Here is a 15,648-nt window from a genome sequence, read left to right as displayed (position 1 = left end):
CGGTAGCCGCAAGTGCGAGATGTAATCCTGCCAGTTACATTGTGTTCAGAAGCGGTCCCTAAGATAAGCCTTTATAGAAATGGCCGGTCCTTCACGACAAGTATCCCGGCAAGGCCCTTTATTCAGAAAATATGTTTCATTTAATCTTTATTTACTGTTTTGGCCCCTTTCATGGTTACGGCATTTACTTTGGTGTCGCTTTGGTTTTAGTAAAAATAGGATATAGAATATTGCTTGTAGAAATATATAGAGTACATTTCGATGATGAGTCTCCATTTAATTACTGCATTTGCTCAACACAAAAAAAATTAAATAAATACTTACGTCTATTTTCTCTACACAAGAAATTCTTAATATTCTTCAATTAGTATACGTATATACTACATGCACATAGTTGTAATATTTGTGAAGAGACTAGTCACAGAAATAGGTCGGAGCTGTCCTTGGATATAACTAGACTCTTCCTCAGAATAGTAATAACAATTATTATTCTACATAATAAATAAATGTAGTCAAAAATAATCTTTAAATGTCATAAAATAATAATCGCAGTTATTTGTAACCTTTGTACAGAATTGTGAATTCGATTGAAATTGGTATAATATAAATCCATAGGATCTACATTTCTTAGTGAAAGGAATTCTGAAATTTTTATTTCTATTGATATTAATGGGTGAAATACCAAATTCACGCCGTTGGCAAATACCATAGTAATAATAAATTGATACTTTCCTCCCCAAGACCACAGAATGACCAAGATACATAATGCCTAAAAAAACAGGAAAATTGTAGGAAAGTGTTTTTCTCGTTCAATTAATTCAACAGCAGCAACGCCCTAAGGTTGCCAGATAAGTTCGTTCCTATGTACTTGGATTTGAAATAAGAACCACAGATAGTAAAGGTCCGACCGTGTTGAACTCTACTCAAGGGCCGTCGCTCGATTAGCCACGCTCGCGAACGGAAAAACAAACTTGTTTTTTATTATCACGACGGAATTTCTACTCTTGTAATGTAATATGCATTATTTATGTGATCCGTTGATAAAGGTGTTTTTTTTAATTCTATCTACTAAGTATATTTTGGCTCTTAAATAAAAAGAAATAAAGGTAAACGTCTAAGCACAGTCGTATAACAGTGATAAATTATAACCTAACTACTGCACACTTAATGTCTGTTGTGTATGCTGTCTCTTATTCTTAGACAAAAATTATGAAATCTGTATGATAACCAATAAGAGCCACACAATAAATTATTGAATTCGAATTATAACGCAAGTAAATTATGTGGAAGATCAGGCTTAGGCAGGATTCTATTGAGTGATTGACACAACTTTGGCTTTATAATCAATTATCAAATGTACAATACAAAGGGATGATTGGACGAAAAAGGGGAAGGCTTTTGACCAGCAGTGGGACACAACATTCACAGGCTAACTATAAAAATCCATCAAATACATATATCAATGTCTCTATTTTCAGACAACGATAAGCTTTTTTGTATTATTTAATGATATGCAGACATAATGGATCTTATTCAATCAGATTTTAATTACATAAATGGACCATATCATTATCTAGGACAGTTTTGGAGTATGTAGCGGCCTCCTGCCTCGCATCAGTGCGTGACGACGGGACAGGTGTGCGACGGTGTGGGACGCGACGCACCACGACGCTTCACTGACTGCTGATCAACAACAACATACAATATTTAACTAGGTGCTACATCAGTTATTATTTTACAAGAGTTTATTTTTCTTGCAATGTGACTATGTCTCGGGTGGAAGGGAGTTGCAAGACAACTATTTTTTGAAGCAAATATCTTCAACCGACTGAGCTGAAATTTTGTACACACGAATAATTTGGATGACAATGCATTATTATGATAAGAATAAAAACATGTGTCAAAAATATATTTTTCGTGCAGTTTGAAATAATTAAAAATTTATTTGTCTATTTACAAATATTATTTAGGGTGTCTCTGTGTGGGTTCTTCTTCCGTAAAGCTAAAACAATGACCATTCGTTTCATTACTGTAGGCAGCATAATTGAAACTACTATAACAGTATTGAACAGTAATAAGTACATATTCCAATTTCCAATATTGGGGTTTTGTTGGTGTTTGTGTTAAGTGACCTAACAAATCTAGCTAGACAGGCAGAAAATATATCTAGACCTAGAATGGCATCACAGACGTCTGTCTGCCCACGCTATGCCTTCGAATTATGTGACCGTGAAGATTTTATTTCGGTAGCAAAGAAAAATAAAAAGGAAAAGAAAAGTGCTTCAACGGTTAGTATAGCATAGCCTGTTGCCTAGCCTGCGGCTCCGGCTGCGTTTTCTTCATACTGTTCGTAAATCCTTGTTTAATGAAAACCTTTAATCTGATTTACCAATATAACTTGCTGCGCCCCATGCAAAGCAACAATCTATTATTTTTTTAATATTCGTATAGAAACAAACGGATAAAAAAGAAAATTAATCTCTTCACTTTATGCATACTTAAGTATTACAGCGCTTTATGAATTCAAAATTACATGAGGATGAAAATTTATCTCCTGAAACATAGAAGTTTGAATATTATGATATAATCGGAGTGCTATTTTTAGCATTTTGTGGGAGGGTTGTTTAAGGTTTAGCGAACACTGACGTAAAGTTCAGATTTAGACTACATTGGCGCTCTTGAATTTTAGATCTCATTTTTTATTTTTGGTCCTCAAATTTTATTCTTAAAGTTTAGTAACGAGCTTTATTCTCTCCATGACAGTTTAATTTAGGTATATCTTGCATGCAGTTTTCTTATGTGGAAATTAGTTAAATACTTCTTTGGATGCAGTATTTAAAATAAAAACACTTCAAGAGTAGGAATGACAAATATTTTTTCTTGTAATAAGAGGCGAAACTCTTAGGCGAATGCAGCATAAAGCTCACTCCTACCTACAGAACATATTATTTGATTACATGCCCAGACCCCTTCATAAAGGTTAAAGTTGAAATAGGTAAGGGAGCGGTAAAATATCAGACCTTTTATTTTCGTCCCTAAACATTGTGAGAAAAGTAATTTTTCGGTAATTAGGTATATATGATGATACTTTATACTTTATAAAAATGTGTAGGAACAAGTACAAGGCTAACTCTGTGTATCTATTGTAGGTAACTATTTAATAAGTATATTATGTATATCTAAGTAGAACCCTTGGTTAGATCGAGTATTATTAAAAATAAGATTTACTAAAATGCCATTTTTGACACAAGCTTTCCATTTTTGATACAAGCTTTTATTGTTGCCAGAAAGATTTTGACAAAAAAAAATGTCCGTGCAGTAAACCGTTTAGGAGTTTCCTCATCTAATTTCTGGTCCATCATTCTCCTAATGATTATCTTATGATTATCATAACAATGCATTGCTAGCAAATTTAATATCACTACAAATTGAGTCACGCTCCGCATCTGTCATTCTCTGTGGCTGTTATACTTTTGACTCTTAGTAATCCACGCTATGGGTTTTGATATATATTTCTTTTATCTATGGTTTTGATGCATTTTACACTGTTGAATATAACATTATTACAGGAGTTATATAGGTACTTCCATAAAATAAATGCACATACACAAAATAACCTATTTCTGAGGAATTAGCGCATCGTCTGGAGTCACAGAGTTAATACAGCAACGAGACGACTGTAACTAAACGTGGAACCGAATGTGCCGTGGTTATTATTGCTTGCCATTTAGACGTCGCCTATACCTAGACAGACTTCCAGTTTTGTGAGCAACATATAGGTGTACTTATTTTGATACTATTTCCTGCCGTGTGGAAATACTATCAGAATTGTATAGGTACTACTATACTATCTGTTGTTTAAAAGGGCATTAAATGGATTCAAGTTTTCGGCTCACACACTCTATACATTGGCAGAAAATTCAGTCCATTCAGTTTAGTTACGAAAAGAGAAAAAACATTTTATATTCTCTTAAAGAAGCCCAGCCAATTAACCAATAAATCGTTATGAAAATGGGTAATGATTGTAGGAGAATCTCTGAAGTGGAATTCTTTGACCCTCTTTAGATTTTGCGAGCTACAGCAACACAAACATGCAGTAATTATAATTAGCTGACTATGATAAATGTTGTCAAACGGCAGCGCAGCGCCGGGTCGTCGGCATGCCGCTTGTCTTATTTGATCGCCGCGACCAGACTGGCTGGACTGATGTTTATTTTCGACCAAAACCTACGCATCCAAGGCTCGTTTCTATTTGTTTGTAGAATAAATTGCTGTCATTATATTTATACTGCTGTCTGCGAATATTTTTAACTTGCCGTAAACAAATCTGAATTGAACAGCGCTGAAGGATTTTGTACAAGCTACTGACGTTTTGTGTTTGTTATATCCATGATTATTCTTGTACACATTATTTCAAACTGTATTTTAGTAATACAATCCAGTAGGTAAGTATTATTTTTTACAGAGTGGGTTGCAACCTATTATTACGTATATATGCATGCTGCAGTCCACTGTAATAAATTATTCGGGAAGTCAATTATTTCTCGTATTTCATCATTGTTCTTTGAAAGTTGTTGTATTTCATGAACAAAGTATGAACATTTGGCAGGTACTCAGAAAGTTGCTGTGTGTGATAGGAATATAAATCAATGAAATTGATATCAAAATCTTATTCCGAATATAATTTTGTCGTCATTATAGTAGGCACTCACCTACTTCGATAGTCTATCAATCGAAGAAAATTCCTTTACCATGACGCGAGTGATGGCAGGTATTTTGAAACATAGCGTGTAAAAACTTAGGTCGTTTGTTTTAAGTTTATGAAAGTAAGGGGAGCCGTATTGGAAACAAGTATTGCTTACTTAAATCAAGTCGAAAGAGTGAAGGAAATACGAGGCGTGTAGTAAACAGTCTGTTCGTGTGAAGATTTAGACTTTCCCAGAACCACAGATATACATTGTTTCGCTGAAATAGTTCAAAGAGGTGTCAGCTCATTAGGAGCGAGCTTGTTTACGCATTTAACTGTGCTTCCTCTGTCTGCAGCGCAATAATTGTATATTCGCTAGCTAATAACTAGGTATTTGGTTTTAAGACAACTTCGGCTGTAAAAAAATATTTTGTGTACTTAATTACTTACCTAATATACAAAATACGCAATAGCATGATTGATTTTGGTGAAGGTAATGATGCAAAATTATAAAATAAATAGAAACTTTTTTAACCGACATCCAAAAAGGGGAGGTTATTGAACGTATAATGATGAATGAGAATGTATCATAATGTAATATGCTCATAATGTTTGTTAGATATATGAAGCTACTTTCCGCTTCCACCAACGGGTCAAAATAGGGCAAATATGAATGAAACGGAGAGGTATCAAATATTTCAAAAGTTTTGGAGATATCTTCTAGTTAATGATAAAGATTTTTTTGGATAGACAAATAGCACGGTCGTTTACCTCGGTTTTGAGAGGGACTATGGGCCCTCGCTTTGACTAAATCATTAGCTATTCTATAGAGCGAGATTCGTTACCGTGCTCATGCTAAATTGCCTCTGGATTCTAATCTCTCTAATAAAACAAATACAAGTAGCGTATTAGATACTTATTTTCGATTTCAGCTAAGCTTACAAGTCTTGGCTGTAACCACAGACGATAAATCAGGCGTGGTGACCACAGCGAAGAATGCGACACTCATTACTAGTCATTTTAATTAGGTTAAATAACACATTAATTTAATTGATTCTCGGTGTCGGTGACATGTTTCGCATCTGTCGGCTCGGATTTCTTATCTCGAAAGAGTAAATTAAACTAATTGAGCTGTCTGCTTATAGATACGATTCAAGTACATTCTGCGAAATAGGCAGCTCGTAATATTTACTAAGTAATTATTGACTAATAAATTCATAGTTATTTTTCAAAGTTTATACTTAGCACCTTCAGCTTTGGTGTCTGTATAATAATATTACATACCTTACGGATCGAGCCGTTTAGTACCTACAATGGGAAAGATTCTACCATAGGCAAGGCATTTTTTTGTGAATTTCAGTTATGTATTTGAAATTATTCTAGACAAGAATAGATAAACTGCTTCTGTATTTGTAAATGCCACAAGTCGACGTTCAATTAATAGTGCTTTGTCGCGTCGGCCACTGGTGCAGACACAAAGCAACGACTGCCGTGCCAACACACCTACAGCTTGTAGTCTTTAATGATTAATTAGAACATCTGATTGTCTAGCGTACATAGGTACTTATTTATACATTTTATTGGCGGATGATAACAAGCCTTTAATCACTGACCGCAATATTTTATATAGAATAATGCGAGAAAAAACACTTAAAGCAGTTTTTTTTCAGCCTCCAGTTGTTGGTTTGGTTATTCTTTGACATAGGCCTCCCCCTGCATTTTGGCGGATAAAACTAATGATGATACTAACTTAAAAATCCTAACTAGGTAATATTATAAATACGAAAGTATTTTTTCGTTTGTTTGTTTCCTATTTAAGTTTTATCAACTCAATCAATCTTCTTGAAGCTTTGAATACATGTATTTGAAGGCTTTAGAGAAATGCTTGAATAAATAACTGTATCCGTGAAACATTCCCTTCGCTCGAATAAAAACATAATAAATTATATACCTAAACCTTCCTCAGGAATCACACTGTCTATGGTGAAATCCACATGAAAATTCGTGCAATCGTTTTTGAGTTTATCGCGAAACGGCAGACATAAGCCGCAGAGGACTTTGTTTTATAATATTGTAAGGTAATGCTAGTAAACTTATTTACCAACAACGGATCTAAATACAGCGAAATCAGGGCAATGACGCGTATCTCCATAAAATAAATAGTATATAATTTTACTCCAACATGTCAAATCGGCCCAGCCAGTTTTCAATTAGAACATTTTTTTCAAGGGTATGAAATTTTAAATACACATCAAAAATTTTACCAAAAAATATTTGTATCAAAACAGCTTCAACCATTCAAGTTAAAACATTGTTTTTTGAAGTAAGCTAAAGAATTTATGAATCAAATTGTTTGAATGATCTAAGAAATATTATTATGTGTGCCAAAAAGCGTTGGCAGAAGACTTCATTCTTAAATGTGGTCGTGAAGATATTTAGGGTTCACCAGTTGAAACAAGGATGTTTCTTGTTTTCAACCTGATTATATTAATGATATATATTATTATTAATAATACCAAAAAATATATTTTTGTTACACAAAAAACATAGTTTAAGGTAGAGTATAGAGATGTATCTCAAATTGGACTATCTACATATGTATAATATAGTTATATACAGTTAGTAATATAATGATATTCGTTCGATCGCCAAACAATATGAAAACCGTAATAATAAACGATGATATATAGTAACTTTTCCGACATTTTTCCGCTTATTTATTGCAATTAGTGTGAATGTCGAAAGCAATGTCAGTTATATAAATGTTTACCTATATGATTTATATTGTATACAAACGGGCGAATTCCACCCACGCTGGAGGGGGAGAGGGGATTTTCCCAGAACACACAGAGTATCATTCATACTAAGACTAAAATTAGGTCATTAGAACGATTGGGAAAAGATGATTGTATTATGAAAGTAAAACATAATATCTGTAGCAGGCCCAGTAAGTGAGTTAAGCCTGACCTATTAAATTCTAGTACAAATTAGGTAGGTGGTAACGGGGTAAGTATAGTATAATACCTAAATTGTTGTAACATTAAATCGAATTATTTCGGTAAACGTATTTATTTATATTCATGGCATTAAGTAAATATATTAGGTACATGTAGGTATTTTTTTAATCATACGAAAACATTTTTTTCTTAATAAATAAGAAATATTTTTTTTCGTAGTATTTTTTTTTATAAATGCAAATATGTATTTGTTATTTCTCCATTGATTTTCCTACTGAATTAATTTTCTCAAGCAGGCAAACGCGCGTTAAGTACCTACGTTGTGGCCCAGGATCTTTTGCCAAAGTGGTCCCTGTATTTAGACTGTCTCCTTCACCCTTCAAAACCGGAATACAACATAGCAAGCAAAGCATGTTTGGCCGCAGATATAGATAGTGTGTACTTGCAGACCACTTGTTATATCCTTTTTGTTGGTATACGATTATTTCATATCAAATTAAAATGCATAAATGAGACACATGGATTTATTAAATATCTACTCCGTACAACGGAGTAATTACCTAGTAATTTCATGGTAAGACATTCCACTATGCATACTTTAGATGTATGTCATAACATAACATGGGAATTTCTCTGCTACTGTACCTTGGTGTTGTGTGTCGCCAATTAGTACAGTTATACCACTAGTGTCAAACAAAAGACAGAGGAAAATCAATATTGGTTAGTAACGGCGTATAATTATGTAATATATGAACTATGTAGTAAAAATAAATTTAACATTTCTTATTACATTTAATTTCCTTATAAGAAAACGATGTTTATTCACAAAAACATACACGAACTTGTTAAAACATTCCTGTTTCTCTAGGTAATTAAAATAAAAAGCGAAATTTTAAATTAAATATGAATAAATATACTTTACAGAGGCTCTAAGACTTCGAGAGATAAACAAGGGCTTATTTACATACTTCGTGAAAATATAGGTCAGGTCGCGGAATCTCGGAGCTGGATGCAGCGCCGACCTATTAACCCAGATACCCTCCGCACCCCGCACCCCTCGGACCACAACCACCACCAACCCTGAACCTTTACGGAGAAAATTATAACTTCTAACCTTCCGTTAAAAGAAATGAGAGTGAGTTATCTAACGACCAAGAGATCCATAACACTGGAACTTGAACTTTTGGAACTCACATTGCAATTGTTGATGACAACATTGACAGTCCGAGGTATAAAATAAGTAAGAATATCTCAAGAATTGGATCTAAAACTAGGATCCAGTAAAAATAATTGGAGAATTCTAACGTAAATAATTACACGTAATGTTAATTCAACAGTGTAAATATTTGTAGCATAACTTTTGAGTTCAGCCAGGACCAGCGTGTAATGTGCGCAAGTTAGAGCGAAGTGCATTGTTTAGGCAGACGTGCAGACTTCGCAGGCATTGTCTAGGAAATTAGTATACAAACTACAAAAATTAAAAAATTAAAAGATCTACAGCTAATTCAACTAATTTAATTTGTGTGCAAAATCCATGTCGGTTTGGAATGTTCATTTCTAGATATAGCCTTGATCGTTTTCTGTGGAAGTACAATGAGGGAAAATAGAAAATATTATGAAGCATTGCCAACTGGAAATGTATATATGACTGGCATGTACGGTGTACATGATCCAATACGAGTGTATGCATAGTATAAACACTACATAGTAACAACACCTACCTAAAGAGCTATTTACATCATTCATCATGTGAAACAGACGGGTCCACCAACAAAGGTACTGTGCCTGTATGTAATGTATCGGTTGTATTACCTAACTGTTAGTCGGCTGACTAAAGTTTTAACAAATCTATAAATGAGTTAGCCTAAATAATAAAACATTTTATGGTATCCATATTTGTACATAATTTTATGAACGTGTCGACATCTAAAATGGCATGAAAAATGTCAAGAAGTCTAACTCGGGTTAATTTAAGATGCAATGTCCATTTAATCCAATTAGTGACCCGGTGTTTGGTCAAAGAAATACTTAGTTTGTACAGATAAACTCAAGCGTTCGTGATTCTGAGAATTTGTTCACAAGCCAAGTTATAAAGGTTGTGGAATGAGTGGAGCGTACCGCGCATCAGCGCATACACGCACAGGCACACATAGAGTTAGCGAAGTTACACGAAAGCTGCTGCACACATACACGAAGCCAGTGTGATTTGTGTGTAGTTGTGGTTGTGTGCAGCCTGCGAAGCGTGGGCGTTACGTACACAGAGAGCTTTCACGGGCAGCCTTGGCCGCGGGACACGTGCGTCACTAGGGCCGCGCCGCCCTAAGGGTTATCGATAGACATATCTCAGTCGATTTTGTATATGATAAACAACATACAAATGCATTGTTTCAGCTGCTAAATAACATCTAATTGTATTGCGTTATTAGAAAGGCCCAAACAAGCGAGGCCTATATGCGGTACACAACAAAACAGTCCTCGAAGGAATTAACTTTAGTAGATGTTTGAATATGTTGTGAACCTTGGCTATGCTCAGATCAGCCCGATCTTGATTCAAGTGACCAGAAGAGGTTATTTACGATGATTTTACTAATTATTTATTTTTATAAGAATTATTTAGTCCAGTACTTAACTAATTTATCAACCACTAGACCATAAAACTTATGGTATGTATTTATATCATGATTCTCTATCTCTCGTTTAAGCGTTTTTTGTCCTGCATGGTCTGTTAGTACCATGCAGGACCATGACGAACACGAGGTACCTGAACACATAGCCAAAACTACGAACCTGGTAATTATTCTATCGCAACATAATATATAATTGCAAATTACATATTTATCGATATTATTTACTCATTTCCAGCTAGTCCCTTCCCTTAGCTTAGCGGGTGGCGGGCGCCCCCCCTCCCCCTGACATCAGCTGACCGACACGTGCACATATACTATTTCGTCTACGTCTAGTGAAGACAAGCCATTGTGTGCTTCACACATGCAGTCTTGAGAGGATTCCAAACTTTCACACAACACCAGATTCCCGGTACGAGAAAGGTTATGCTGCGAAATAGCTGGCTCTTATTATGATATGTTTTGAGTTTCTATGTAAATCCGGGAAACTTTGAGTAGGTACCCATCTAAGGGGTACTATAAACCACATATCACTAGATGGACATACTACAAGTACTATTAAGTCTCATTATCTTGCAAACGGCGGCATTCATTCGAAAATGTCTAGGAAAGAAGATACTCTACTTATATATTTTAAAAGTTCGGTTGTGATTTTAAGGCCACCCGCCTGCCTGGCGTCAATCCCTCTCCCTCTGATATCAATCACCTTACAACATCCACGGAAGGATTAGAGGGATGAATATTGGAGATGATTTCAGAATATACATTTTTCTTCAAATTGGAAACCATCATCAGTTCGGAAGGCCGGTTTCAGACTGGAATAACCTAATTTTTGCTTGATAGAACTTCGTTATGTCGTCGTCGTTCGATGGTGGACTTCTACGTTAAAATTATGGCCGTTCGCATGACCCATAACTAGTAGACTCAGTGATCAAAAAATAACTAATTATAAAACCATAAAGGGACAAAAAACTATGGTGTTTATCCACCTGACAAGCAGACGAAGACCCTATCGCACGCGGGAGGCACCGTAGCAAAAAATCTTTTGAAACATTTCAACTTGCACCAGACCCGAAACTAAAAAAAATCCATATTCATAAGAACCATTATATTACATCGCACTGTATATAAAAACAAACCACATGTAAGCAGCAACGACATAATTTATTCTAACCCAAAAAGAGTATGTTTTTCTTTTAAACTAATACTCTGAAAATAAAAGCTTTAAGAATTTGTCTTTGGTTTGGACAAAGATCTTTTTCAAATGTAAAAAAAGATCATAAACTTGTCTATGTTTTCTTCTTTTAGAAACTGCATTTTTACGTTTTGCTAAATTACCGTATGTCACTTTTTAAATGACCAAGCCTAAAACTTTGATTTAAATATGAAGTGTCCAAACATGAAATAATCATTCATAATACTGCGAATCACAAAACTGCCCAATTGCAGTCAGTATTGACTATCCTCTGGACAAAAGGTCACATTCGCAATATGTATGCACAGAACAATGTATTGTGGGCGGAAAATGGCGACTGACCATATGCGGGCTACGCAAATGATACATCCAATAATGGTACGAAAGTATAATTTTTAGGTATATATGTTTAAACGCTTTTTATTTGGCCCAGTAAGGGTAAACTATCCTGTAGTTCGACATCCCGGGAATCAAGGTTCGAGGGGTCGATTGAGGTCTAAATAAATAGCCAAGCCAAAGAGTTGCCTATTGAGTAAATATACGACAGCTCTTTGGACGATATTTGCCAACTGAAAAACAAGAATTGGACTTTTCTTTCGAGGATGCAATAATACTTATAGTCATATTCGTACGACTAAAAACTGCACTACTGCGATGCAGTCAGACGTACCAACATTTAATCTCGTATAACAAATTCAGCCATCACTTTGTTTTGTAACCCGTCGTCGATCTGATATGCGGGCGCGCATGAATGCATTCGCAGTGCGGCTTCCCCATATGGCCAAGGCTATGCCTTTTATGGCACACATAAGTGGCCACTCACCCACCGCTGAACGAGTCAGTAATATCAATGAACTGGCCATCAATAAAACATGTGGCACTAAGCCACTAAAGGAAACGGCGAAATGAGAAAAAGAAATATTCGAAAATGGAATGCAATGCGTACACTCGATTGTTTTGCAATCGGAAGGCATTCAATATAAAAGCTCTATATACAGCATGATTTATTCGCAACAATTACTTTTTATAATCATTATGCGCCAGAGTGCCACCCCCATTGAATCTACAGCGTGATGCATTACTAACGAGATTTTTTTACTATTTTTAACAAGTTGTAAGCGAGCTGATCGGCTCATTCAACCTCTGAACCCAACGATGAGATCTTCTGATAGTGTAAAAAAGATATTAAAAATAATCGTGTAGCAGCTCGGTTTTGGTGGGAGCGCTTAGCAGTGACCAGTCATGGGGTGCATTCTTTATAACATGAATCGTGATCAGTATAATAGAAAATATTTTTAATAAAAGCAATAGGTTCATTAATAAATCTATGACAAATAGTCATAGATTTATTAACGAACAACTTAGAATATCTATAGCTAAATGTAGAATATTCAGCTTTCAATAGTTTTCTTTCGAACAAACGCCACGCCTATTTTGGCATATATCTATATAATTTTACTATGTATTGACATCTGCTTCGCCCAAGAGAATTAAATTTTTCCTAAATCGTAGCGTGTTCAGCGGTGTCGTCTCAATAAACATTATAAATAATCTTCTTGACATTTCACATATATAGAGTTAAGAGTACGGAAAAGGGCATAGGGTATCTTTAGTCCTGGAACAATAACTGATCCCGCGATAAATTCATACCAGCGAAGCCAAAGGAAAAAATAGTATTTATCTCTATATTAATAATATAACTAACGGCCCGTCTCGGCTTCGCTCGGGTAAAAACATAATAAATTCTTAGGAAACCTTCCTCAGGAATCAATGTGATGCTCTATTAAGGTCCGCTTGAAAATCTGCGCAGTAGTTATTGAGTTTATCGCGAAAGACAGACGCGGTAGAGGACTTTGTTTTATAATATGTAAGGATCTCAACAATATAATTAAATAAATCTCAGTGGCATAGTAAACTTTATAACAATCAGATGGTTCAACAAATTTCAATATTTGCGTTTTCGACGTCCTCCTGCGGACGCTTAATGAGGTGGTAGCATTCCTGACGCTCATATTCTGGGAACATGCCGCCTTAATAGCGGGAAGGAATGCCAGTTTTTACAGGCTCAGCCAGACAGTGCAAGCGGCTATGATTTTTCATTGATTTTTTTAAAAGACAATGTATGTAAGTGCTGGCCATTTTTGTCGGAATCCCTTGATGTTGTTATTATTTTAATCTGATAGCATTGCACATAACAACGAAACAGTTTGTCATTTTTATTTTCATTAAAATATAGTACTAGTTTCACAGTATTAAGAAAATCATGAAATTTAAAATGTTTTGAAATGTAATTCCAAATTAAACATATGATTTAATTGACGAACACAGATTTTGCATTCACAGAAAAACAAATGAAAAAGTTAAATAAAAAAATAAAAAATTGAAAGTATCGATCGATCGAACTTTTTCGTTGCTTGAAAACCTCGAAAAAAGATTGGGCCGAGCCCTTGATTTAGGTATAAATGGAGGCATATACGGTTTTTTCTTAGAAAATCCTACGGGATTTTTACGTAGAAGCAAAAGCCTTTCTCCACTCGTCAATGCTTCTCGTCTTCTCTTCCCGCTTTTATAAAGCTTCTTATAGGTACCTTCCTACCTGTCTGACGGAATCCAATGACTAACTTTTTAGTCCATCAGTTGCCTGTGGCACGTTTTGACCTACCCATTTCAATTTCAGTTAATAAATATATATAAATATTAAACATATCAAATTTTGTGATTAAAATTGAAAACCTAATTATAAAGTATGTCGATTATCAATAAAGACAGCATTTTCCCATGCGAAGCCCCGCGTTGATCACGCGAGCTTCATCTCCGTGAGAACCTTCGGGAACCGTCGTTAACATTCTTGCTACACAATTTATCGTAAAAGTCATGTCAGATGTCTTTAGACGTCTTGAATGAACATCTAACACCTGTGTTAACAATAAACACATGAAATCAAATCTATGAAATAAAATACTAGAAGCGAATTTGTTTATTTATATAAATAGAGATAGATAGATATCTGTAGCGTATTCCTAGATAACACAAGAACCAATTTAAAAGATTATAATAAAGCAAATCATTAGACTTTCAACAACTCATGGACATCGTTTTGATTTATTTGTGTTTGTAATTTTGATTTGACGACATTAGGTTTACAAGACTGTGATTTATGTTAAGAAAACGCACTCTTACTTTTTTTTTTAAACTACAAATATTTTTTATCAGACACCTTTAGAAAGAAATCACCCTAAGAACTACTGTTTAATGCGATACATATACAAAAATACGTAACATTCAGATAGTATAAATGTTAAAATATTAACCTATTAATAACACTCGGTGACATGATAAAACTGTTTATAGTATAAAAATGTCCTTCCAATTGAGATACAGGTATGTTCCTAGTTCGACGGTAGTGTATTATAAGTAACTCAAATAACTTCTTAAATTAGAAAAAAGTATGAAAAAGGAAACCTCTTCGCGTGACTTTCTCAAAACCTTTCGCGTTTTGATCCTGTTTGCTACTCGTCTTGAATAATGTCGATGGACTGATACTTAGTTCAAATGCAGCGAAAAGAAGCTATATTTTTTGCAAAAATTTTAAATAACGTTCCCTTCAGAATGTTGGTAAAATTATCTCTAGGCTCCCCAAGAAACCTACATACCAAATTTCTATTATTTACGTTCATTACAACAAACGTCATTAATTTTGTTTAAAAAAAAAACAATTTTAGGAATGAACTTTTCAAAATGAAATTATTTTAGATCTTGGAACATATGAATTAAGTCAATTGATTATTTTTTAAATAGATTACATAAACATAAAAAAACGATAGACGATTATAACCGTAAATCGACTTTTTATTATATTTTATAGTGAGGAATCAATAAGTGATCGATGATGTCACTTTGTTGTTCATTTGTGAAGAGTGATTGTGAAATGCTCAGTAGGTTTCCAGGTAAGATTGTCCGCTAGTTTTTTGGTTATCACTCGGTAACGAATGGATTGTTAGCATGCCTAACAGCCTAGGTCAGTGTTTCTCAAAGTGTTTGATAGTGTCTTTGTGAGCACTACGGCAACCCCTCTGTGACTCTAGATATTACAAAAAAATAGGGAGTAAAGAATTTGTGCGATGGCAGCTTATCTCTTTATTTCTCGTCTACTACAGTACTACAGTCTATCTATGAAGAGTAGGA

The sequence above is a fragment of the Plodia interpunctella genome, chromosome 10 (genome assembly GCF_027563975.2).
Source record: "Plodia interpunctella isolate USDA-ARS_2022_Savannah chromosome 10, ilPloInte3.2, whole genome shotgun sequence".
Taxonomy (NCBI): domain Eukaryota; kingdom Metazoa; phylum Arthropoda; class Insecta; order Lepidoptera; family Pyralidae; genus Plodia; species Plodia interpunctella.
Note: the sequence above shows the minus strand (reverse complement) of the source record.